The 24,490-nt window shown below is 40.0% G+C and overlaps 1 protein-coding gene and 1 pseudogene across 1 annotated transcript in view; one reads left to right on the forward strand and one right to left on the reverse strand.

Annotated features, from left to right (window-relative positions):
• Positions 1-24,490, reverse strand: part of GPC6 (glypican 6) — a 245,333-nt gene that overhangs the window by 103,023 nt on the left and 117,820 nt on the right. The window lies entirely within an intron of this gene.
• The window catches only part of LOC128475259 (outer mitochondrial transmembrane helix translocase-like), a 43,641-nt pseudogene that overhangs the window by 7,651 nt on the left and 11,500 nt on the right, over positions 1-24,490 (forward strand).

Below are 24,490 nucleotides of genomic sequence, written 5' to 3' on the forward strand. Positions count from 1 at the left end.
GCAGAAAGCCAAGGAAAGACAGAAAACAGCTCCTAGGGCATGCAGTAAACCCAAGATAGTCCCATTACACAGTGACATCCAACAGGCTGTCAGCAAGACAAGAAAATTACAGTCTCAATCAGTTGATGGATAAATGTTTTAGGCAAGTTATACATCAGTGTGTGAATGCTGGCGCTTACAGAATTATGTGCAGGGTTCATCCAGCAAAGGTAGCAGATATAAGAAAAATTTAAAGTATCAGGATATAGCTGCGAGGATATGCAGTGGATAGGGAACCACTCAGGCAGAAGCAGCGACAGGTCCATTGTACAAAGTTAAGTGCAGGATAAGGGTCATCACCCTCTGGCAGCACAGCACACAAATCGAGGTAGTCAAGATAAAAAGATATCTGCGCCTTCACCTGTATAATATAAGCTGCTGTTAAGTATTATTCAACCTTCTTGAATAATAACCTCCTTGTAAGGAGACATGTTTTATTAAATACTGTACCCTTTGTTACCAGTTTGTTCTGTAAATTCCATACATTGATTGCACACGTCAGAATTTATTTACTTAAGTCCAGATCTACGTATGTAGAAACTAAGTAAGTCATAATCTGTCTGTATATTAAAAAATAGAACATAATACTTAGTTGCCATTTATAACCTAGTTTAATATGCTGTCCTGAATGTAAATCTTACTTCTGTGCAAAATCGTAAACTGGAAGTAGAAGATGAGATGGGTTTGCAAAAAAATGAATTTAAAATCTGAAATCTAACCCTTTTGGTGACTTTGTGTCCTTGTCCTTGGCTGTCCATACTGTTGCCAGTATGTTTTTATGTAAATAATAGCTTGAGAGTTGATATTCCATGAGGACAGAACCTAGGACATCATGGCACACATTGTGGGAGCAGGTCTATATGTGGTGCCATGTTCCCTCGGGCGTTCCCCTTGTGCACAATTTCTGTTTTGAAACACGTGTAAGAAATTGGTGAGGTATACCTTTACTTTTGCATGTTTCATTTACTAGTTATGTGTTTTTCCTAATGCTCTATTTCAGATGCAGGGGACAAGGCACTAGCGAGGGTTTACCAGCGACGTGTAGACCCCCAGGTGGCAAATGTGCTGGTTACAAGGGAGATCTCTGGTCTCCTTATGCAGCCAATTAAGGGTGCTCCCCGGGATCTGCTGTCAGGATGTTAACTGTTGGTGCACAGCCAGCCTTGTCCCACATGTGGCGTGACCGGGTTCTTTTTCTAATTTCCTGGTGCACCTTAGACATTTTTCTAGCTGTTGTGAGACCTCTTTCCATGGTGTCTTATTCCTTACACATGCCCGTGTGAGTTACATTCTGTTGCTCATGTAATGAGCCTATTGGTCTGGTGTTCCAGACTTGGCTTAACATTTCATGCCCCAACGTTTTGGCTTGGACTTTTGTCTAAACTCAGCCTTCCCTGACCCTGTGGCCTGGACTTTCAGTTTGATTAGGATTGCCGTTTATATTTTGATTCTGGACTATGGGTGATGCTTAACCATAACCTTTTATGTGACCTTTATTTAGTCAGCCACCAATTGTGCAAGTTCTCCCACTTAAAAAGATGAGAGAGGCCTGTAATTTTCACCATAGGTACACTATGAGAGACATAATAGGGGGAAAGAATACAGGAAATCACATTGTAGGATTTCTAATGAATTCATTGGTAAATTCCTCGGTAAAATAAGTATTTGATCACCTACAAACAAGCAAGATATCGGGCTCTCACAGACCTATAACATCTTCTTTAAGAGTCTCCTCTGTCCTCTACTCGTTACCTGTATTAATGGCACCAGTTTGAACTTGTTATCAGTATAAAAGACACCTGTCCACAACCTCAAACAGTCACACTCCAAACCCTACTATGGCCAAGACCAAAGAGCTGTCGAAGGACACCAGAAACAAAATTGTAGACCTGCACCAGGCTGGGAAGACTGAATCTGCAATAGGCAAGCAGCTTGGTGTGAAGAAATCAACTGTGGGAGCAATTATTCGAAAATGGAATACATACAGGACCACTGATAATCTCCCTCGATCTGGGGCTCCACACAAGATCTCACCCCGTGGTGTCAAAATGATCACAAGAACGGTGAGCAAAAATCCCAGAACCACACGGGGGGACCTAGTGAATGACCTGCAGAGAGCTGGGACCAAAGTAACAAAGGCTACTATCAGTAACACACTACGCCGCCAGGGACTCAAATCATGCAGCGCCAGACGTGTCCCCTGCTTAAGCCAGTACATGTCGGGGCCCATCTAAAGTTTGCTAGAGAGCATTTGGATGATCCAGAAGAGGGTTGGGTGAATGTCATATGGTCAGATGAAACCAAGGTAGAACTTTTTGGTAGAAACTCAACTCGTCGTGTTTGGAGGAGAAAGAATGCTGAGTTGCATCCAAAGAACACCATACCTACGGTGAAGCATGGGGGTGAAAACATCATGTTTTGGGGCTGTTTTTCTGCAAAGGGACCAGGACGACTGATCCGTGTAAAGGAAAGAATGAATGGGGCCATGTATCGTGAGATTTTGAGTGAAAACCTCCTTCCATCAGCAAGGGCATTGAAGATGAAACGTGGCTGGGTCTTTCAGCATGACAATGATTCCAAACACACCACCCGGGCAACGAAGGAGTGGCTTCGTAAGAAGCATTTCAAGGTCCTGGAGCGGCCTAGCCAGTCTCCAGATCTCAACCCCATAGAAAACCTTTTGAGGGAGTTGAAAGTCCGTGTTCTTGTGGGAGAACTTGCACAATTGATGGCTGACTAAATACTTTTTGGCCCCACTGTAGCTAAATATGTAACTAAGACATTTAAAATTTATAACATTTATAGAATTTAATTTATAAACAAACGTTCTCCTGTTTCTATACATCCTTTGTGTCCTAAAAAGGGATATTTGGGAAATATAAAGGCCCAACTGTGTCGCCCACAGTACATATGATTAGCTTCCAGGAATGAATATTAGTTAGCAATCATGGTAGTATAAATTTGGCTAATCCTCGCTACATTTTTGGAATTGAGAAATCGACAATACATTTAAAGTATGTAACTGGGGCTAAAAAAAAATGTCGTACTTGGCAATTGCTACAAAAGTGTGATAAGTCAAACAAGGTATGCATTGCGTAATTGGTATTCATGTAGCAAGAATAGCATCACTGTAAATTAGCTCAAACACTAACAAGCATGACTTCCCTGATTTACAAACCTAATTATGTTCACAAATAAATTAACAAATATGCATTAAGTTTCATTTACACACATATTTACACTGAATATTCAATAACACACTGAACAAGAGAGATCAAATATATTGGAGTTGAGGTGTCAGTACTGTACTGTAACTCACTTGAGGGGGTGACAGTTCAAAAAACGGAAACTAAAAATGATCTTAAAATGTATATATTGCAGATTACTATGATCACTGAAAAGGAATCAAGCCACGCACACTTTAAAAATGTTGGTAGCACACACAAATGAGCAAAATGTTGGATGGCAAGTGTATATATGATTTCTGTCTAGCAATACCACTACAATAATAAGACTGAATTCTAGGCAGCTGTAATATTTTTAAAAAGGGCCCATTGGGTTTTTTCTATTATTTTGATATAATTCCAAAAATGCGTAATCATCACAGAGGGACAGTTATTTTTAGAGTGGGTTTGAGGTGAATGTGATATAAAGGCTTTATATGAGACTTTGTGATCTGTTTATTTGAAAAAGATCCCAAGCTACCATATGGAGACTACTGAATCAGCATCGCGGCTCAATGCATGTTACAGAATTCTTTCTCAGCAATGAACAATTCCTAAAGAGAGACTCTGTGACAATGTATGCCTTGATTAAGGATTAAAATCAGTTTTATTGACAGTGCATATCTGTAATGTAAATCACATTATTGAACTTAAGTCCTTCTTATGTGCCTAAACTGTGTGACTTTAAAGAAATCCACTTGCATTGACCTTTCATAATGTATATTGCATAGTAAAGTTGGAGCTGGCTGCACATTGCAAACTCTCCTCTTTGTTAATTTACCATATGATGGCTTGGGACAAACTGAATAAACTTGAGGCCTTACACCTGTACTGTATTTTAATTATGTTGCAGAATATGTCCTATGGCCCACTGACAACATAAGAGGGGCTGGACTGTAGGGTTTCCGACACTCAAGACAGACAATCATCTCTATTAACTAAAGGAAATGTTGACAGGGGACTTGTGGTTTCAATGATTTGATTCCACTGTACATTATGAGGGTCCAACCCTCATGGCTGTCTGCTGCAGGAAGACATTGGCTGGCCCTGTATAATGTTAAGTTAAATCATTAGGATTTGTCGCTCATTAAATTGTGCATTATACAGGGCCAGCTCAGTAATTCTAGCTGAAAACAACTTGTTAATGTTGAGCCTTCATAATGAATATTAGTAAGTAAACATCTAAGTCTCCAGTGGCCACATCCTGCATCTACGTAGGGGAGAGAACAATGGAGGTCACCACAAAACCTCAATACTCAACTTTAGTTATATAGTAGGACCAGAGCAGCACACTGGGATTGTTGTGTTTAGGATTAAAGTTGCAAAACTGAAATTTTGATTTCATGAAATGTTTACGCAAAGTTTTATTGGTTAATGAACAGCTCAAAATCTAGCAATTGTTTACAAAATATTTAAACACAGAATTTTCTCATGTAAATAAGGTAAATGTTCTTTTTTCTAATGCAGAGTTTCTGCGTTAATATTTGTCAATAATATAAACTTGTGAAAAAAACATATTTCCAATGTTACATATAAAACCCAAAATTAACTTGTACAGTATTAAGCAGTTTGCTGGCACTATGCCGGACTGTAATTGTTCAATGTTACTTTAATGGAACTTTCATGTATTATTTACAGCATGTTCATTTAAGATGTTTACAGTAATGAGAAACATTAGCAAAACTTTTATAATAGATCAATAATTAAAGTTCAGCCATTTGTTTCTGTGGATAGAAATTCAAATTACCAATTTATATTCCTTTGTATCATCAAGGAAAAGTTATGTTTATCTAAGATTCACAAAGAGGCATTTTATATATTTTATTTTTATATTTTATAAGAGTATTGCATTTCTAAGAGAAAATTCTGCCAATGTAATGTATTGTGTTAATCATATTACACACACAAATATCAACTTTCTTTGCTAAGAACATGCTAATAATAATCATTACATTTTAAGACAATGATGAAAAACCGAGAACATGAATAAAGTGAAACTTAATTACCATAACTAGAGATTTCATATTGAAATTCCGTTTAACAAACAATGATTTTTATTGCCATGGGAAGACAAATTGCAGGAAGTGTTCAGTTTATTTCACTACCATCAAACAGAAATAAATGTTGAGCAATTTGAAATAAAGATTATATTATGCCTAGACTGGGAAAAAATATTTGCTGGCGGTTTGAAAACACAGGGCCCACAAATCAAGACACTGGATGTACTCTGAAATTGAAAAATAGTACCTTTTCTGTACAAATACAAGAGTCTTCACAGACACCAAACAAACTGGAAGCCGTATATATGTAGTGATCATGAGACAGTGGCAAAGAGAGAACATTCACATCAATAGCACAATTACAATAAATACAGTAAACAAATAATTTGTCATGAACATCCCAGTGTCTAAGTTAAATGTATTGAACTCATTAAACATTAAACGTATTAACCCCTGCTCCCAAACAGTCTCCATCATTGTCAACATCACCGGAAACCCCTCCCAAATCCCCACCATCATGGAATAGACCTATGAATAACAAAAGTACACTGACACATGATTAGTCAGATGAGTTTGATCTAGTCTCTTTATTGAGACTAGCCTCCAGGCAGTGCATCTGCATGACAAATAAAAGTTTGGAGTGCAGTAGGGGAATCGAGGGTGATTCATCACAGATCCACAAATGGAGGATTGCTTTCCTTACTACTTCCGCTGAGATTCTTAGCTTCAGTGGCATCGCTACAGGGGGGCATGGGGGGGCAATTGCCCCCCCTAGGTTATTTCTTGCACCCCCTGTTGCCCTCCGGCCAAATTTGGAACCACCCAACAGATTGCCCAGGACAGTCCCGCAATGGGACTTTAAGTCCCGGGCAGCCTCAAAAGCTTTTTTTTTTTACGTGGAGGAGAGAGAGGGGCACCTAGCAACCGCTCGGCCCCCCTCAGTCTCCTCCACGAGGCCTCTACCTCCGTCACGGTGCCGGTGTTTCATGATGAGCGCCGGTATATGACGCATTGAAGCAGCGCGCGCTGCGGCAGAGTAGGAAGACGGAAGCCTCGTTCTGCGGCCGCGGTGAGTGAACTACAAAGGGGGAGAGGGTAGATAGTGAGTAGGGAAAGGGCCCTCCTGGAATATAAGGAAAGGGGGAATATGACTGCTGGCCCAGGTCAGGTCATTGGGGGGTCAGGTTAGCTTTAGCCCTCATTGGTTAGTGGGGCGCAACATTGTTGCATGCTAGGGTGTAAAAGTGCAGGACAAATGCACTCCTACCTCTTTTCCTGCCTGGAGCCTAAGGTCAGGCATTGTCCCACCCTCCCTCCCTATTTTACTGTGCGGTACTTTTCATTGTGCATGTGTTTGTTTCTGTTTCTTTGTGGTTCTTTTGTAGTCACAGCACGGAAGATTCCCCCCCCTTTTGGTCAGCATGGAAGTGGTGGCATCTGGAAGCTGCGTCCGAATGGGCTTGGGGAGGTATCTCGTGGTTTGTCATCGAGAGGCCTAGCAGCTGGCGGGTTGTTATTGGTTGGCAATGTTATGTGTTTATGGGGGAACTGTTAATAAAGCTGTGGCCATTGCCCCTACCCACACCAGTGAGTCATGTCGTTATTTATCATGTCTTTATTTATGGTGGGTGGGTGAAGGTGTTGGAGTCGGTCCATAGGAGCAGCTGGGCTTAAGCAGTCAAGAGGAGTGAGAGGGGTTAGAAAGTGAAAAGGGAGGGAGAAGGGGTAGATGAATTGTCTGAATGAGGGAGAACATGAGTTAATGTGTGGATGAATTGTCTGAATGAGGGAGAGCATGAGTTAATGTGTGGATGAATTGTCTGAATGAGGGAGAGCATGAGTTAATGTGTGGATGAATGGTCTGAATGAGGGAGAGCATGCGTTAATATGTGGATGAATTGTCTGAATGAGGGAGAGCATGAGTTAATATGTGGATGAAATGTCTGAATGAGGGAGAGCATGAGTTAATATGTGGATGAATTGTCTGAATGAGGGAGAGCATGAGTTAATGTGTGGATGAATTGTCTGAATGAGGGAGAGCATGAGTTAATATGTTTGTGTGTATCATAGATGTATAATTGTGGAAGGGCAAAGATGGCATTAGCAGGATGTTTGAGCCTTGGGGACCAAAATGGCACAGGCAGGGTATATATGGGACAAAGATGGCACAGGCCAGGCTGTTTGGGGACAAAGTTGACTTGCGCTGGGCTATTTGGGGACAAAGATGGCAAATCTTATGTGTGTTATCTGGGTGCTGGCCAGGTTCTATGTAGGCAGTGTGGAAGCCAGGACTGGCTTTGGGGTGTGCAACCTGTGATCTATGCCTGTAATTTAGGGGGTTTTAAATATACCTTTAATGCAGTGTTTTTATGTGAATTCCAATTGATCTGTGCCTGCAAACACAAGGTTTGTACCTTTTGCTCAGTTGATTAATACCTGCAATACTGTTTCCATGTATTTATTTGATCTATACCTGCAATGCTACATTTCATATACTATTATTGTATACCTGCAAATACAGGATTTGTATGTCTGATAATGTTTATTTTAAATATATACCTTCAGTGTTGAGATCACAAGTGTATTTCAATTGATCTATACATGCAAAGCTGGGTTTGTGTGTTGATGTGTTGATCTATACCTGCTATCGGCAGCAGGGTCTAATATTTTTATATATATATATATATATTTATATATATATATATATATATATATATATATATATATATATATATATATATATCGGCAGCAGGGACTAATATTAATATATATTTCGGCAACTGGGGCTAATATTAATATATTTGGGCAGCAGGGGCTAATATATATATATATATATATATATATATATATATATATATCAGCAGCAGGATCTAATATTTATATATATCGGCAGCAGGGTCTAATACTAGGCCCTGAAATCATGTAGTGGAAAAGTTAAGGTATTGTGTTGTTTTAAGGATTTCAAGGATAAGTCATACTAAATTGTGGCTTCAGGCTTCCCATGTTGAATGATGAAGTATTGTACTGTCCAATAACAAAAGTATCATTCCATAGCACATTATATACCGTATTTGCTCGATTATAAGACAAGGTTTTTTTCAGAGCAAATGCTCTGAAAAATACCCCTCGTCTTATAATCGGGGTCGTCTTCTAATCAGACCTCAAATAGAGGTCTGATTAGGAGACTAAGATCCAGATCCCCCGCACCGCTGCAGGGGACCTGGATCCTCCTGTCGTCGCCCCCCCCCTCCCCACACACTTACCGGTGCTTCCGGAGGTGAAGTTGGCAGCGGGGGTTTGTATGCGTCCGTCGCAAATACCTTCCCCGACTGTCAGACATCAGAGTTCCAGAGTTCCTGATCTCTGACAGCCGGGGAAGGTATTTGCGACGGACGCATACAAACCCCCGCTGCCAACTCCACCTCCTTCCGGCTGCCGCGGAATGAGACGTCAACCCGCTGCCCCGGCAATACAGCAGGAAATTGGAAGCACCGGTAAGTAAGTAAGTAAAAGTGTGTGTGTGTGTGTGTGTGTGTGTGTAGGGCATTTCTGGAATGCCTTACACCCCTATATGCCACTCTGGCACTTAGGGGGTTAAAAGGCATATTATGGGGCAGAGTGGCATATAGGGAGGTATAAGGCATTTCAGGAGGCAGAGTGGCGTTAAGGGGGCATTTAATAGTGCACTCTGCCTCCTGAAATGCCTTATACCTCCCTATATGCCACTCTGCCCCATAATATGCCTTTTAACCCCCTAAATGCCAGAGTGGCATATAGGGGTATAAGGCATTTCTGGAGGCAGAGTGCTCTATATAATGCCTTTTAACTCCCTTAATGCCACTCTGCCTCCTGGAATGCCTTATACCTCCCTATATGCCACTCTGCCCCATAATATGCATTTTAACCCCCTAAATGCCAGAATGGGATATAGGGGTATAAGGCATTTCTGGAGGCAGAGTGGCACATAGGGGGTCAAAAGGCATACCATGGGGCACAGTGGCATATAGAGGGTTAAAAGGCATATCATGGGCCACAGTGCCATATTGGTGTGGCAAGCCTGGGGGCAGATGTGCGTAACTGGGGGACAGGTTGGAAAATACAAGAAATAAAAAGAAAAAAAAAATATTTTTCTCAATCATAGCTTTTATTAAAAAAAATAGTTTACATGAATTAACATTTACTGGTAAAACTTTTTTCCTTTAGGGTCGTCTTATATTCAGGCTTTTTCTTTTTTTCCTAAGTTAATATTCAGATTTTGGGGGGTCGTCTTATAATCAGGGTCGTCTTATAATCGAGCAAATACGGTATGTTTTTTCAGTGGTATGATTTAATGGTGGAAATTATTAATGCCCCCCCCCCAGTTTGACTGTGGCATCTTGTGTGCCCTCCCTATATATTGTTTCTAGGGTCGCCACTGAGGATACGGAACACAAATTGGCCATATATGCCGACGATATGATGTGCTTGGTCACTTTCTTAAACCTACTAGTTTGCGTCTCTATTGTGGTTTAAAAATCGGTAAGCTGTGAACACACAAAGCAGGTAAATTTCAAGTCATAATGATTATGTTATATGACCGTTGTACCACGAGCCACAACAATATTACCATATATGGAAATATGTAAAGTGGGCAAATGTGATGTTTTATTTATTTGAAAATCTAAAGTAGCAGTTGCCAAAAAAGGTTCTTATGTATTAATGTATTTTTATTTATCTTTAGAACCTGTTTTCTATGGATGTCTTTTCTCGTTATCTGGTTGGGAATCATGTTTTCGGCAATATTGTCAAACTGACGGTATTGGGCGCAGCCAGTTATTACACCGTCAAATGGATGATACATGCCTTCAAATCAACCAGAAAACAGGAACCAGAAGATGAACCTCAGATAGAGGTATGGAACTTTTTTCTTAATAACTTTAACAATAGAGAATACTAGTAAAGTCTATAGAAAGAAGGGGTAACAATGCTCCCTAAAAGATAAAATCCTGTGATTGTAAACGGGATGTACAGATATCAGTATTTACAAACCTATGTGCAGTGATCATCCATGAATCTCACCAGGTGGACCTCACATGGGAAAGGGTTTTAATAGCACTGCCTGAGATGTGGGATCCTTAGTTAATCATTTTAAAATACGGTAAACTTATTTTTATTCTTTTGGTATTTTGTAGGCTAAAGAACTGATGAGTCAGATTGGAGGAAAAACTGTTAGTCTGACGCAATACGAAATGTTCATCGCCGCACAGTTAGTGTACCCACTCAGCATGGAGGTAAGGGAAAAGGTTACATGGAAAGAAGTAAACTAGGGAAGGAAGGACCAGGACAGTGAAGAAACCTGTATATATATCCTTTTAAACCGCATTACTTTATAGTGCTATTCCTTTTTGCTTTGTCTAATATTTCTAAGGTTGTATTAAAGAAGCAGTTTTACAATTGTGTTTGTTCCCTGTAGGTGACCTGGAATGACATCGCAGGTCTTGACAAGGTCATCCATGCCATAATAACCAGTGTCATCCTCCCTATAAGAAAGAGTCACCTGTTAACAAAATCCAGGCTGATGCAGCCTCCTAAAGGTATTACTCAAACAGTGTATGCGGGACTCTTTGGGTTGAATCTGTTTCACTTATTAAGGCTTAAGGTGCTCCATTCATGACTTATTTTATATGTACAAAGATTATCTATATGGAAGCAATTTGGTGAGCCACAAGGCTGTCCAATTCTGGCCCTCAGGCAGTTACCGTCAGGATATCCTTAGACTTGGTTGAGTTATAGACACAACCTGCTCTATTCACCAGTAAATTGAAAGTACATTTTATCTGTATTTCTTTTTACCTGTAGCTGATTGTGCTGTTTGCGCTCACTGCAAGGGAGTTAACATTATGGTATCTCTATCTGGGCAGGTTTCTTTGCAGTTAGGCTGTATAATTATATCTAGATAACTGTGCAGTTATGAGAGGTGGCAAACAAAAGACACAAAAAAGCACAGAAATAAGTAAATGAGGTACAAAAACTCCCAACCTGTGCGTAACAGGTAGCAGAAAATGTATTTGTCGGAGGTGCAAAATATAAGAGTAAACTATAAAACCTGATACCAAGTAAAAAAAGTAGAAATCTACTTTAACATAATATAAAAAGGACTTGGTACTGCGGGAGTAAAGACAAAACTTACGAGTCACTCAGGTAAATGTTGCAGAGAAGTAGACAGTGTTACTGAGATCAACAATGTTTTGGCGTGGTAGGGTAATCTGCAGAGTGACTTTGAGTGGTGCCAGTTCTTTTTTTTGTCCCTGTTATATTATGTTACAATACATTTTGACTTTTTCGCTTGGCATAAGATTGCTGCGGTATCATTTATTTCTGTAATAGTATGCACCTCCAATAAATACTGTCAAATATTTAAAAGGTTATACATTCTTGCTAAACAAAACACCAGAAGGATGTATTGGGGGGGGGGATTATTTCTTTGTAATGCTTTCTTTCAAACTTATATAATTAACTATTAGAAGCTCTTACTTCAGACTGCAATATGCAGAGATGTGCTTCACTTGGTACCCTTTATATTTTTAAACAGATTAAATTACTGGAGTCTTTAAATATATTATTTTAATATTGTTTAATTACTAAAGGAACTTCTATTGTATAAATAAAATCATGCACTGTTTTTTATACAGGTGTCCTTCTTTATGGACCTTCAGGTTATGGAAAGACTCTTATTGCCAAAGCCACAGCCAAAGAAGCCGGATGCCGGTTCATTAATCTCCAGCTATCCACCCTGACCAACAAGTGGTATGGAGAGCCTGAGAAACTAGCAGCTGTTTTCTCTTTGGCTGTGAAGCTCCAGCCAACTATCATTTTCATCGATGAAATTGGTAAATTGCTCTTGGAAGTCACCAATCTCTAGCCATGCCAAATGGTGTATGCATTAGACTTCAATGTGATATTAGACAACTGGTGCCCAATCAATGGGCATTAATGAGTCTTTGTACATTCATCATGCTTGACTTTTTCTTTCTCTCCACACAGACTCTTTCCTTCGAAGTCGTTCCATGAGTGTACCATGAAGTGACAGCCATGGTCAAAGCCCTGTTCCTAAGCCTTTGGGACGGGCTGGAGACAGGCCACAATTGTCAGGTAATATCTCGTTGGCATTACCTTAATATTTTTTATAAGCAAATCTTCTAAACTAGAGTACATTGTTTAGGATTTTAAGCTAGAGAACACACAGATAAGATGTGTATCCAACACTTTAAAAATACAGCTATACAGAATGAGTGTAGTTCCTAAAGGATTTTTGAGGCTCTGGGATTACAATTGGAGAAGAAACCACACATCATTCATTCTAGATTTATCATATTTTTTCAACACATTTTTCCTACCATATAGTATTTCTTATGTTTCACTTTTGTTGTATTTTCATAGGTTATTATCATGGGGGCCACTAACTGACCTCAGGACATTGATCCAGCAATACTGCAGAGGATACCAGCCAGATTCCTGATTAAGAAACCAGTATGTAACTAAAATGTCTTTTTAAAGGAAATCCTCATGTTAAACTGGTGTATATCCATGTTCTAAATAATCTCAATACATCCACCTGCAAAAAATGTTGCATGGCAAATAGAACTTTAGTAAAAAGAGGAGTTGTTTATATTTTAAAACAAACCCATTTTATGACCTGCATTAAACTTTTAGTAGCTATTGTATAAATATACAACTTTTACAGACGGTTTTAAACCAAATCAGTATCGTTAAGATAAATAATGAAGATAATTAGAACTTGCGGTTCTCTTAGATGTATGGGTCAAATACTACTAATACTAAATGCTACTGAAGAAACAAGGTTATTTAAAGTTTGTTTTAGCCTCTCCATAACTATGAATTCTTCATATATTTTCCCATTCCTAGGGAAGTGATCTGAGGGAAATATGCCGCGATGACGCTCTGTTTTCCCTCAAAGAATATGCAGACGGCCGTTTTAGACGATGGGTATGTGTAACCTCTCTCTCTTATATTCATGTATTGCATATGAAACCCCTATGTAATGTTTTTTGGCTAATGGTAAATGTAAGAAAAGCCTTTGTGTCCAGTGACAAAATACTGACGTGACAAAGTCAAAGCAAGATGTGCCATTTTGACATTTCTTCTTTTCCAGCTTTTGGCAGGATAGTGTAAAAATAGGACGGCTCCACTTACATAAGGCAATAGAAAGTATGTGCATGAATCGGCATGCTGTCCTAATACACAAAACCTAATGGATTTAGAGATAACCAAGATGTATTGTTTCTCAAGTTGGACTCATAGGAGTATTATTAGTAATAGTATTGTTAGTTATAAGTTGTAAGTTGTAGTTTGAATAAAGTAGGTTAAGACCAAGGGCAGTGTTATCTTTCTGTTTAAGGTTGTGTGTGTGTCTTCTACAGAATAGTGTGACTAGTTTTCCTCTTAAGACGCTTAAGTCAATAACAGAGCTGCGGAACCTGCGTGTGTTATATAAATGTGATTTAATAGTCCAAAAACATACGCACTTTATTCCGGAAACTAAATGAGTGCAAAGGGTATGTACTTATGTTATAGGTTTACAGGGAAAAGACAAGCTATGCGTGGTAGCATTTCATTGTACAGGGCAAGAAAATTAGCCTAGAAGGAAGGATATATATTCCTTCATGAGGAGCGGTGTTTCTTGCTGTCATCGGCGCTAGCTCCACCTCACGATTGAAGTCTTGTATTCCTGGTAGCTATGGGGAAAAGGAAGCAGCCTCTGGAGGGTGTACCCGGTTGGAGTATGGGTAGGTCCAATCACATTGGTGCTTCCGGAGAGTGATTTTACCACTCACAAGATGGCGGCGCGTCCTTATGACAAAGTTGGAAAAGTTTACTACTTGCAGGTAGTTTACCACTTGCAGGTTCAATACAGTTACTGCATTCAACCATGCAAGTCAATGGAGCCAGCTTTCTAATCACAATGTGATTGGTAAAACATTTAATAAATAATAAAAAAAAAAAAATGAAAAAAAGCTAAAAAAATTAGTAACATTTAAAAATAATTATGCATCAGAGGAACCATCCAGTTCCACCAAAATGTAAAGAAAGTCCAAAAACAAATTTGCCCCTAATAAAAAACAGGAGCAAGAGGGGCGCATGACTGAGGGGACGTCAGGCAGCCCTCTCCCCCTCCCGTTTTCCTGTTTTGCAGAAAAATCTGCTGAGTCATGCTCGGGGGGCTGTCAGTCAATGTTGATTGACGGCCCTGAGCTGACAATGATAGGTGGACATCATCCTACTGTGCTTAGGGGTGGGTGTCGCTATATATATGGGAGCCCACCCTGTTTAGGTCACTTTTTCAATTGACCCGGAAAGCTTTCCCTCCCTCCCACCCCTCTTTTTTGTTCCTTGGCGGTTGGTTATCAAGCTGGCATAGAGCAACGGTTAACCACCTTAGGTGTGGTTTGACCCGTGGTACACAGGCCCTCGGCCTAAGTGCAGGACACTCCTTGGGCTTGTGCCTTGGTGAATCCTAGCCGTGACAATGGCTGCCGTGCAGGGGACACCGGTGGTCTCTACGGTTTTTACGGTTTTACGCCTGTGCCAGCCGGGGCGGTAGTTTCAGTCGTTGTTTACAATTTAGGGTTACGATTTGTAGCCTTTAGATTTGGTTTACAATTGTTATATTTAAGGCTTGCACGTGTCACAAGTAAGGTGGGTGGTGCGGCACGTGCATCGCTATAGTATATATTATGTTTATATCTCAATTATGTTAGAATTAAAGGTAACTAATAACATGATAAGACCTTCCTGGAGATTAAATAAAAATGTATTGAAGGATGAAATATATAATGAGGAATTAGAAATAATTAATTTTTTGATGAAAATAAACCTTGTGATACAACATACATAAATACTTGGTGAACATTTAAAAGCGTCATTCGTGGACATCTGATTTTATGTGGATCTATATAATCTTAATAATGTCAGATAATAGACATAAATGAGACTTAATAAATAAATATCTACAATCCACTAAAATTCTAGAAGAGGTAGAAAGTGATAAGGGAGGGATTAGGGTAGAAAGTGATAAGGGAGGGAGTGGGGGTACATAGTGATAAGGTAGGGGAAGAGATGGTAGTGAGAATATTGAATTGAAGTAAAGTGTGAATGAGTGTGAATGAGTGTGATGAATTGTCTGAATGAGGGAGAGCATGAGTTAATGTGTGGATGAATTGTCTGAATGAGGGAGAGCATGAGTTAATATGTGGATGAATTGTCTGAATGAGGGAGACCATGAGTTAATATGTGGATGAATTGCCTGAATGAGTGAGAGCATGAGTTAATATGTGGATGAATTGCCTGAATGAGGGAGAGCATGAGTTAATGTGTGGATGAATTGTCTGAATGAGGGAGAGCAGGAGTTAATGTGTGGATGAATTGTCTGAATGAGGGAGAGCATGAGTTAATGTGTGGATGAATTGTCTGAATGAGGGAGAGCATGAGTTAATGTGTGGATGAATTGTCTGAATGAGGGAGAACATGACTTAGTGTGGATGAATTGTCTAAATGAGGGAGAGCATGAATTAATGTGTGGATGAATTGTCTGAATGAGGGAGAACATGAGTTAATGTGTGGATGAATTGTCTGAATGAGGGAGAGCATGAGTTAATGTGTGGATGAATTGTCTGAATGAGGGAGAGCATAAGTTAATATGTGGATGAATTGTCTGAATGAGGGAGAGCATGAGTTAATATGTGGATGAACTGTCTGAGGGAGAGCATGAGTTAAAATGTGGATGAATTGTCTGAATGAGGGAGAGCATGAGTTAATATGTGGATGAACTGTCTGAATGAGGGAGAGCATGAGTTAATATGTGGATGAATTGTCTGAAAGAGAGAGAGCATGAGTTAATATGTGGATGAATTGTCTGAATGAGGGAGAGCATGAGTTAATGTGTGGATGAATTGTCTGAATGAGGGAGAGCATGATTTAATGTGTGGATGAATTGTCTGAATGAGGGAGAGCATGAGTTAATATGTGGATGGATTGTCTGAATGAGGGAGAGCATGAGTTAATGTGTGGATGAATTGTCTGAATGAGGGAGAGCATGAGTTAATCTGTGGATGAATTGTCTGAATGAGGAAGAGCATGAGTTAATGTGTGGATGAATTGTCTGAATGAATGAGTTAATGTGTTTGTGTGTATCATAGATGTATAATTGTGGAAGGGCAAAGATGGCACTAGCAGGATGTTTGAGCCTTGGGGACAAAAATGGCACAGGCAGGGTGTATATGGGACAAAGATGTATATGGGGTGTGCAACCAGCGATCTATGCCTGTAATTTAGGGGGTTTAAAATATACCTTTAATGCTGTGTTTTTATGTGAATTCCAATTGATCTGTGCCTGAAAAGCTGGGTTTGTATGTTATTCTGTAGATCCATATCTGCTATGCTATGTTTCCATACATTATTTATGTGTACCTGCAAATACAGGGTTTGTATGTCTTGCTCAGTTGATTAATACCTGCAATGCTATTTCCATGTATTTATTTGATCTATACCTGCAATGCAATGTTTCATATATTATTATTGTATACCTGCAAATACAGGATTTGTATTTCTGATTCTGTTTATTTGATATATACCCTCAGTGCTGAGATCACAAGTGAATTTCAATTGATCTATACATGCAATGTGTTGATCTATACCTGCTATCGGCAGCAGGGTCTAATATTTATACGTATATTTATATATATATATATATATTGGCAAAAGGGACTAATATTAATATATATATCAGCAACTGGGGCTAATATTAATATATATATATATATATATATATATATATCAGCAACTGGGGCTATTATTAATATATATGGACAGCAGGGCTAATATATATATATATATCAGCAGCAGGATCTAATATTTATATATAGCGGCAGCAGAGTCTAATATTAGGCCCTGAAATCATCTAGTGGAAAATTTAAGGTATTGTGTTGTTTACTCTATAATATTTATTTCAAGGGTTAGTCGTACTTAATTTTGCCTTCAGGCTTCCCATGTTGAATGATCAAGTATTGTATTGTCCAATAACAAAAGTATCATACCATAGCACATTATATATGTTTTTTCAGTGGTATGATTTAATGGTGGAAATTATTAATGCCCTCCCCAGTTTGACTGTGGCATCTTGTGTCCCCCCTATATATTGTTTCTAGAGTCACCACTGCTTTGTTTTATTTTATTTTCCTCATAAAAGTCATCAACTATGCCCAAAATAGCCAGTTCTGGTGAAAGATTAGTGACTGGCACCCCCAAATAACAGTGCAGTGTCACTGTGGTGGACCAAAACCTTCGTGTCCAAGGACATTGGCACAGACAGTGATACAAATAAGCAGAAGCCCCCATACACTTTGGGCAGTGATCTATGCTAAAATAGAAAAATATTAAAATTTTGCAATATTGCTTACATTTTCTTAATACTGTAAGTACCATAGCTGAACAATTACCCAGTTTATGTTCAGCAACATCTTCTGATTGCAGTCATACCACACATACATACATTTTTGTTCCGGAGGGCCACACCCGTACTTAAATAAATATTTATTTACTTATTTTATTATTTTCATATATTTTTTGCACTCTTCCTATTTCTATATTTTTTTGCCAGTGTCACTGAGCTCCCAATCAAGTGATTTCATTATTTATTTATTTCATCTATATTTTATTTTTTCCTTATGTTTTTATTTTTTGGAACTTAATCCTGATCTGTTTGTCCATAGCCCTAAATTGCCAATACAATGGTGTTCGTTTTCATGTTCTCCCGGATAAAAATGTACAAGTCTAGTATCTATATCCTTCTGGAGATACGGTCTCCAGTTCTGTAAGCAATACTCCAATTGAGGTCTCACCAGTGGTCTGTACAATGGCATGAGGAATTCCCTATTTCTACTGCTAATACCCCTATAGAACCAAGCATTCTGCTAGCATTTCCTGCTGCTCTATTGCAGTGTCTACCTATCTTTAAGTCATCTTAATCCCTTTCCTTAGATGTTGAGGTTAGGACATAATCAGATATTCTACAGTCTGTCCTTTGGTTTTTATGCCCCAGGTGCATTACTTTGCACTTATCCACATTAAATGTCAGCTGCCACATCTCAGACCATTTTTCCAGTTTACCTAAATCATTTGCCATTTGACTTATCCCTGCAGGAACATCAACCGTTGTAAATCTTTGTGTCATCAGCAAAAAAAGACATACCTTACCTTCTGCAATATCACTAATAAAAATATTAAAATAAATGGGTACAAGTACAGATCCACTGGTAACAAGCCCTTGCTCTCCATATGATCTGACTACAACCCTCTGATGCCTGTCTAATCCTTTGAACAATATTGGAATCAAAACTCAGTTTATTGATACGTCTTCTATGTGGCACAGTGTCAAAAGCCTTACTGAAATGCAGATACGCAATGGCTACTGTACCACCCTGATCAATATTTTAGTTACTCAATCAAAAAAAATCAATAAGATTAGTTTGGCATGATCTTCCTGATTTAAACCCAAGTTGTTTTTGATCTTGAAACCCATGTAACTTTAGGTCAGTTCCATTCCAACCGCATTCTCTGCCACCTCCTTCTCAATGCTTTAATAATTGTTGCAGACATCCTAGTCCCACCTCCTCCACGTAGCATGGTGTCCGGCTAAATGACTGGTTGTGGCCTAGTTGTGGCTCTGACAAACCAGACTTCAGGCATTGCAGGCTATAGAGATGGTGCCTAGCAAACCTCTTGTCCAGCTTCCTATCCCCACTCCAGCCACCCACAGCCTGCATTAAATCACTGCCCCTGGAGCTCTGGTGGTGAAGCAATCGCTCTGGGTCGCTCAGGTAAAATGCAGGCTACTGGCTCGGTCCCGCCTGAAGTCCTGAATCCACTAAGCAAGCATTTAAAGAAACTGCTACATTCCTTGATAAGACCAGAAGAGAACTCGAACATCAACGGGTTATATGAATGAGTATACGGTTAACAAGGTTCTGTAAGGTCCCGGGTCCGTGGTCAGACGGCTACCATGACCCAGAGCGCCCAAAAGTGGTGTGCAGGGGTTATTGCACAGTAGTGGAGTGGTCAGGGCCTGATGCAGGGTGATCGCACCCTCCAGGGTGCCGAGCAGCCAGGGTTCTGCAGCCACATACCAGCACCTGACATAGCAGCGGATGTTGTCGAGTTCAAAACAAAGTAATAACCTGCAGGCACCCAGGAACAGGTATGAGACATAACAGAACATAGAAATGGACAGGATGCTGCAGGGGAATAGGGAAGCTAAGCAGAGTACATGAGAAACATAGCAAGCAAGGGGGACAGAGCAAGGAGCAAGGGACCGGGAGACCAAGCAAGAAACATAAACAGACAAGATATACATGATACAGGGCACAACACAGGACAGGGAACAAGGCAAGGAACACATGGAATGGAGTGAGGATCCAGAATCCTTGGACGCTTCTCCTTTAACCAAGGATAGGACATCTTAACTGGGACATGGGGAGAGGAGAGAGGAACAAACTCCTCAGATGCTTCAGGGAAAGGAGGGCAAGGTACATAAGACACAGACAAACATGAATACAGGAACTAGCCTAGGACTATAAGATAACAATTGGAGATTCCGTCACATCATATGGCAAGAGAATGCTTAGCCCACCGCTACGCCAAAGTACTCCAATTTACGGTGGGTCCTAACACTAAAACCTGCCTACAGAGGTACTAAGCAAACCAAACATGAAATCTAAACACATAGCAATGAGATACCTTTAGACTGCTGACTGAGACAAACAGAACACACGCGTGTGGCACACCTTATAAAGGAAACAGAGCTAAAGCAAACAGCAATACTGGAATCAAGGAATCAGAGGTACAGGACAGAGCATAGGGAAATCCAGGAATGGATTTCTGCAAAGGGAGAACTATAGCAAGGACTAGGGAAACTGTAGCAAGACAAGGAAACTAAAGACATGCAGCTCCACAGCCCAGATGGGGCCTGACAGGTTCCTTATAAGGACATACACAGAAGGGAAATACTGTATTCATATCAGCACCTTCTCCTCTTCAGTAATGTAAAAATAAGAACCATATGTAGACTCACAGGTGACATACTGTTTTTAACAAAAAACTAATAACAGTGTTTCTACTACAATAGGGTAGGATGATTTAAGAGACAATGTTGTAAATTAATTTATGATACTCAGTCTAAAGAACAAGGAAGATTAAATGGATTTGTTCAAAAGTCTGAATAAATAGACATACGTAATTGAAATTTAGACCTCTGAGGTCCTAAAAGCTTATGTAACTGTATGTCTTTTTATGCTGGCCCATTACATCAAATAAAGGCTGTACTTTACTAATAGGCATACCTGGGAACTTCAGTGCTCTGGCTACCCGGAGCCTTCTCTTGCGCAATGCGGCCAGGACGGCCCACTGACAGTGGGATGTCCCGCCGACGTCAGTGGGAGTTCCCGATGACGTTGGGGGCGTTCCTGATGACGTTGGGGGTGTTCCCGATGATGTCAGTGGGAGTTCCTGATGATGTAGGTGGGAGTTCCCGCTGACATCGGGGGGCGTTCCTGCTGACGGGAGCAGGTAACACCCCCATTTAAAGGGAAAATGGGCGGGGCGGAGTATTCGGATCTTGACCTGGAGAACCGGAGAAGCAGTGCTTCACCTGGCAATCTCAGGTCAAACCCAGAGAGTTCCCAGGTATGCTAATAGAGCTATATCCATTTTTCTGACCAATCCATATAACACTACTGATTTTGGAGACAGACAAATACATTATATTTTGTTATCCCTTATATTTATGTATTTATATATGTACTTTTCTTGATATATTGATATTTATTACTATATTTATTTTAATACAGATATGTAAGTTGTTTATATGCCCAAACAAGGGAGATGTTGGGGGTCTCCCCATCTTTTTGATGAGGTGGTTCCCTTTTATCCTCCCTGGTCTAGGGTGTGGATGGAGGATGTGAGAAAATGGACAACATGGACTTTTACTCAACATTTTCCTCCGAAGGAAGCCGGTGATAGCTGACAAAACACGTAGAGGATCAAGTTATTCTACATTGATGGTTGATTTTAATTTGTGAATATACTAGTGAGTTTTTGCACATTCCATTATGTTTTATGCCACCTATAAGCCTGGAAAATACATTGCATTATCTTATATATTTCAAAGTTATACTGCGCCATTGGTGTTTTTGTAAAAAAATCCATGGATATGTTTAGTGAGCCTTCTCCTTACAGTTGTTTGTGGGGGCACACCCATGAAACATATTTGTTTTATAAGAAATCCAGGTTTACACCATAGGTTTGTTCCTTTTTTCCTTATTATGTGTATGTGACCCTCTGTGGTGTAATTTGATGGCTTGCCTAATGCTTTATGGAGATTAACTAATGATTGGAGAATGCTGAAAATATACACCATGGTCAACATATGTTGCAGGGGTGTCACAAGTACTTGCCAAAGCTAGGATTTTTACAATTTTAAATGTGCACAATGGCTTCTTTTCATTACTTCTCATTCAAAAGTTTCAGTACAAATTTGTTTTCACTATTCAAAATCAGCAATACAGTTTTACCCCAAGGATTTAACAGTTCAACTACCTAATTGCACAAGGCATTGGCAAATGTTTTGTCTAAGTTTTCTGAACTAGAATGCCTGCTACAATACATTAATGTCATCCCTCTACAGACTGAAACTAAACAAAGAACATTTGAGTCTTTTAACTTTTTCTGTGTTTTATGAATCTAGGTTAAAATTGAACACATCTAAGGTGAAACTGGTATAGTATAACCAGAAGTACAGTACTTAGGGGTTCACATGGTCCAGGACATAGTAAGCCATTACATAAAATACCGTATTTGCTCGATTATAAGACGAGTTTTTTTCAGAGCAAATGCTCTGAAAAATACCCCTCGTCTTCTAATCGGGGTCGTCTTCTAATCAGACCTCAAATAGAGGTCTGATTAGGAGACTAAGATCCAGATCCCCCGCACCGCTGCAGGGGACCTGGATCCTCCTGTCTCACCCCCCCCCCCATCATACACACACTTACCGGTGCTTCCTGCTGTATTGCCGGGGCAGCGGGTTGACGTCCGCGATCCGCGTAGACAACGTCCGCTGCAGCCGGAAGGAAGTGTGGCTAGCAGCGGGGGTTGTCTGCGTCCTTCGCGTAGACCTTCCCCGACTGTCAGAGACCAGAGTTCCCCGCACCGGTGCGGGGAACTCTGATCTCTGACCTCTGACAGCCGGGGAAAGTATACGCGACGGACGCATACAAACCCCCGCTGCCAACTCCACCTCCTTGCGGCTGCAGCGGAAGGCGACGTCAACCCGCTGCCCCGGCTGGAAGCACCGGTAAGAGAGGGGAGAGGGGGGGGAGAGGGGGGAGAGAGGGGGGAGAGAGAGAGTGTGTGTGTGTGTGTGTGTGTGTGTTAGTTAAATGGGGGTATAGGGTGTGTGTGTGTGTTAAATGGGGGCATAGGGCATTTCTGGAGTGGCGTTAAGGGGGCATTTAATAGAGCACTCTGCCTCCTGAAATGCCTTATACCTCCCTATATGCCATTCTGCCCCATAATATGCCTTTTAACCCCCTAAATGCCAGAGTGGCATATAGGAGTATAAGGCATTTCTGGAGGCAGAGTGCTCTATACAATGCCTTTTAACTCCCTTAATGCCACTCTGCCTCCTGAAATGCCTTATACCTCCCTATATGCCACTCTGCCCCATAATATGCATTTTAACCCCCTAAATGCCAGAATAGGATATAGGGGTATAAGGCATTTCTGGAGGCAGAGTGGCACATAGGGGGTCAAAAGGCATACCATGGGGCACAGTGGCATATAGGGGGTTAAAAGGCATATCATGGGCCACAGTGCCATATTGGGGTGGCAAGCCTGGGGGCAGATGTGCGTAACTGCGGGACAGGTTGGAAAATACAAGAAATAAAAACAAAAAAAATATTTTTCTCAATCATAGCTTTTATTAAAAAAAATAGTTTACATGAATTAACATTTACTGGTAAAACTTTTTTCCTTTGGGGTCATCTTATATTCAGGCTTTTTCTTTTTTTAATAATAGTTAATATTCAGATTTTGGGGGGTCGTCTTATAATCAGGGTCGTCTTATAATCGAGCAAATACGGTAATCAGAAATTACTTTTTCTGGAACTAATGAATTTTTCCAGTGAATTCCTGAAAACATTTGCCAAAAAGTCAAATCTTTGTATGATCTTTTAAAGAGTACAGAATCTTCTTTTGGTCAATGGTACGAACGGGGTGATCTTCTAACAGTAGCTACTAAAGATCCTACTGTACCATTTCCAATACAGGTGTCTGAGACTGCTGATTCAGCAGTACTTTTATCATTTCAAAGACAGACTTAAATAATTGTGAACTACTTCTCTACGATTCTTTTGTTTTATGCAAGACAAATGTTTTAGAACATTTTGCCCTGATTGGAGACGCCCTAATTCCAGATCAGTTCCTTTTTTCTTTGCCATACCACCCCCTCACCCGCTTCCGTCCCACTACTCACACATGAAGATAGTCCAGGACTGACCATATCCCTACATTGAGCTATGATGCTTCTTCACAAAGCCACTCTCCTAGAACCACAGGGTAGCATACCTGGAAAGTTCCCAGATGTGCTTTTAGGGCTGTGATAACTCATTCAAGAAAAAGTCATTATAAGAGGGGGAGAAAGCAGAGGGATTTGGTCCACAAATGGACAGTCTCTCCTAAAAAAGTACTCTTGTGAGATATGAGATATCATGGCAATTTACAATAATGTAAGTCTTGCAATGCTCTGGAATTTTTAGATCTGAATAGACCTTAACAGTTGCCCAACAAACTGCAGTATTGTCAGTTGGTCTTTTAAGTGTAAAATACTGCTGACTGGCACAGGATTTAACTTTTTTCTTTGAGAACAGTACACATTCCCTCACAATATTGATCCGTACTTTGTCAAATATTTTCTAAGATTAAAGCAAGATGAAAGACAAAACATCCCTTTTATCTTTTAATGCAATTTTCTTCCATCTGCAAACACACTGAATCTAAATATCCCTGTGTGGTCTTAGCCACATAAATTTAATTTCAATTGGAGTACAAACATTGCGTTCAGCTATAGTGTTTTCAAAAGCCATATAAAATAGCACCTTGGACCTTTAGATCAATATAAAT

Source organism: Spea bombifrons, chromosome 2 (genome assembly GCF_027358695.1).
Source record: "Spea bombifrons isolate aSpeBom1 chromosome 2, aSpeBom1.2.pri, whole genome shotgun sequence".
Lineage (NCBI taxonomy): Eukaryota > Metazoa > Chordata > Amphibia > Anura > Pelobatidae > Spea > Spea bombifrons.